The following is a 3302-nucleotide window of genomic DNA, read 5'->3' as shown; positions in this document are numbered from 1 at the left end:
TAATCCGTGGGCACGATTTGTTAAACCGAGGGAAGAGTTTAAGAATTAGTGAGTACGGTTTATAAACTGAGGGGACGGATTGCAAAACTGTCGCCACGGATTGTTTTTTTTCTGCTACAGGTGACTTCCCGGGCTCCGTAGAATGAAGTTCAGTCCCACTGTAGGGATGTTTTTTTTTTTTTTTCTCTAAAGCCTTTTTTAATGTGGAATCTCCATTTTTGTGTCTCCAAATATGTTTTGGAAAATGGTGTACATGTTAAATGAACATTATTGTACAATAAATTGTTAAATTTATGAAAACCTGTTATTTTGAAAGTTTTATTGTTCACATTACACATTAAATTGACAAAGACTACTGAAAATTACAGGAAACAGTAGGTTTAGACTATCACAGCAGTGAAAAATCTCAACTAGTTAATTTAGTGAACTGAATTTCACAACAAATGCCCTAATTTAATGTAAAATGTATGTATAGCAGTACAAGTTCACAGTTGCTCTTGTAATTTCACTCACATTTGTAAACATTGCTACTGTAATCTTAAAGGGATAGCTGTAAAAAAAAAAAAACAATTTTACAGCATATATATACAGCAGTGTGCTGTATTTTTACAGTACAATTGTAATTGATTTACAGTACTCTTGTAAATTTACAGTCTTACTGGCAACCAAAATTGCCAGTAAGTTACTGTAAATTTTACAGTAATTTTTTACAGTGTACATATATATTTTCAACAAGAAAAAAAAATCTACTTTTGATTGTATGGTTAAAAGTGTCTCAAAAGGACAGGTGGTTGAAAAACAAGGTAAACAGAGTCAGTTTTGTTATTATGTTGACTTTGCAAGCTGTGGTTTTACAGTATCTTCCCCAACACTGTGTAGTAAATGTTGCTCAAATGTAGTCCTCTATCCGCAAAAGGTTATTTTTCTGCTTGTCAAAACTGACGCTCATAATTTCCCAAGGGCAACAACTTGAGCTCAATTCACGTCACAGACAAACAAATCTTTCACCCTAAATAGGCTGTTGAATTGCAATTAAGCTGCACAAAGGATCATATGCTGTGGACGTTTCATCAATAGGCAATTTCAGCCTCCTCTGCTGTTTTGATGTCGGGATTTTTTCATAGAAACTTCTCATTAATGCAGTGGCCGCACGCGCTCGCGTTTCTGCCTGACCTCTCGTCTTCAGGCCTCAGCCCTTTAACTGACAGCGGAGGGTAAATAAATAATTAAAGGGCATTTTGCCGCTGTCAGTGAGATTGCATATTGCACCGTTGACATTTTGAAAACAAATCTCGGATTCATGAGCTATCACTGTGAGGGATAGGCAGAGGCTATTAGTTCGACTGACAGAAATAGATGTGAGATCGTGAAATATCGTCCTGTAATCTCACTGATTTATGAGCGTGTGTTGCCGCTTCATCGAGAACCACCACAGATTTATTGCCACTCAGGTGGAATTATTAATGAAGCTCCGTTTGCCAAAGCTGACCATGCCCTGTGTGTAGGTTTATAGAGATGCTAACTAATCAAACCGAATTCAACACAAGCTTCTCAAATGCTTTTGTCTTTCTTTAAACACTTTGTACCTCATTTGTATTCTTTTTAGGTTTTGCAAGCATCACTATTACTACTATTCATATTGCTTTGTCACATTTTGTCACAGGGATTTGCACAAACTCCTAAGTATTAAACTTTGCAGCTTATTTATATTTCTAAATTAAAGAGAGTACCACAATGCATGCGTGCTGACGCAGAAGCCGGCATTCTGGCGTAGAACACGCACGCGCTGAGCCTTGTTTACAAGCAGAGGAATGCACACGCATGTGTCGGTATTCTCATCTCGTGAATGCCGGTGGAGACTGACACGGAAGAGAAGAATTGTTGAATAAAGTCATTATTTTTGTTTTCTTTGCGCACAAAAAGTATTCTCGTAGCTTCGAAAAATTACAGTTGAACCACTGATGTCACATGGACTATTTTAACGATGTCCTTACATCCTTTCTGGGCCTTGAATGTGGTAGTTGTGTTGCTGACTATGCAGGGTCAGAAAGCTCTCGGATTTCATCAAAAATATCTTCATTTGTGTTCTGAAGATGAACGAAGGTCTTAAGTAATTAATGACATAATTTTGGGGTGAACTATCCCCCCCCTTTTTTCTTTTCTTTTTTTTTTAATTGCTGAAAACTGGAACATACAGAAAACATCCATACAACACATAATATCAGCAACATTATCAGTAACAGAAGACACATCTACAAATAAATAAAATAATAATAAGAAGGCCATTATATTGCATACAAGTAATCACACAAAGAGTCCAAAAGCAGAGCAAATTCTAACAGTCCTTATAGCTTTCTTATTAGAAAAAGTAATTTTCAATTTCTTTTAAGACAGAAAAGGTAGGTTTACAGTTTGATGTAAAATTTGCTTAAGAAAACAATTAAATTAATAATAAAACATATATTTTCTTTTGTAGGGTCTGAATCAAAATGTCCATTCCAAATATAATGTGTCTTAGATGAACTGAGAAGCTTGGCAAAATGTTACCCTTGACAAAAACAAAAATATAATTCCAAAACGTCTGAGAGCAGTAACACGACCAAAATAAGTGTACCACTGTTTCATCAGAGATCAAACAAAAGGAGCATGTTAGCTCAATGTCAGCTCTAAACTTTTGTATACATTTCTTGACAGGATAAATCCTGTGGATCAACTTAAAAGGCACTTCTTTCACTTTGTTTGTGAGAAAGAATTTTTGCTGTAGAGACCAGATTTTCTTTTCAAATTAAGGTTATCAAATAAATTATTCCAAAAAGAAATTACAGGTGGGGCCGAAATCAAATAGAGATCTTATTTTATAGTTTTTGGCTCTTGACTCAGAAAAACAAATTTGACCAATAGGAGTATCACAAGGGTTTGGAAGAGTTGCAGTAATTTCTGAGGAGTGATTACAGTTTTTAAAAAAGCATACACAATCCAGAAGGAATAGCTCACATAACTATATCAAATTATTTTGGGGTTATTGGTATTTGGAGAGATATTATGAGTACCTGAACAAAAGACCTTATCAAACAACTGCTCCACCAAAAATAAAACATTACTAAACCAATTTTCATAAAACAGAGATTTGTACTTGAATAAAATATTCTTATTATTCCAAATAAAACACCTCTGTGGTGAAAAATTATGTTTATAAATTAAAGCCCATGCTAAGAGAACCTGTCAATGAAAGTTGGAAAGTTTAACAGGAAGTTTAGATATGTCATAATTACACATTAGGAGAAAGTGAATGCCACCAAGTT

At 34.9% G+C, this 3302-nt stretch overlaps 1 pseudogene; it reads left to right on the top strand.

Annotated features, from left to right (window-relative positions):
- The window catches only part of LOC107715533 (uncharacterized), a 4939-nt pseudogene extending 4793 nt beyond the window's left edge, over window positions 1-146 (top strand).
- Window positions 147-3302: the final 3156 nt, after the last annotated feature.

The sequence above is a fragment of the Sinocyclocheilus rhinocerous genome, unplaced genomic scaffold, assembly GCF_001515625.1.
Source record: "Sinocyclocheilus rhinocerous isolate Xijiao unplaced genomic scaffold, SAMN03320098_v1.1 scaffold2765, whole genome shotgun sequence".
Taxonomy (NCBI): Eukaryota; Metazoa; Chordata; class Actinopteri; order Cypriniformes; family Cyprinidae; genus Sinocyclocheilus; species Sinocyclocheilus rhinocerous.
This window is presented reverse-complemented; position numbering and strand designations above follow the sequence as displayed.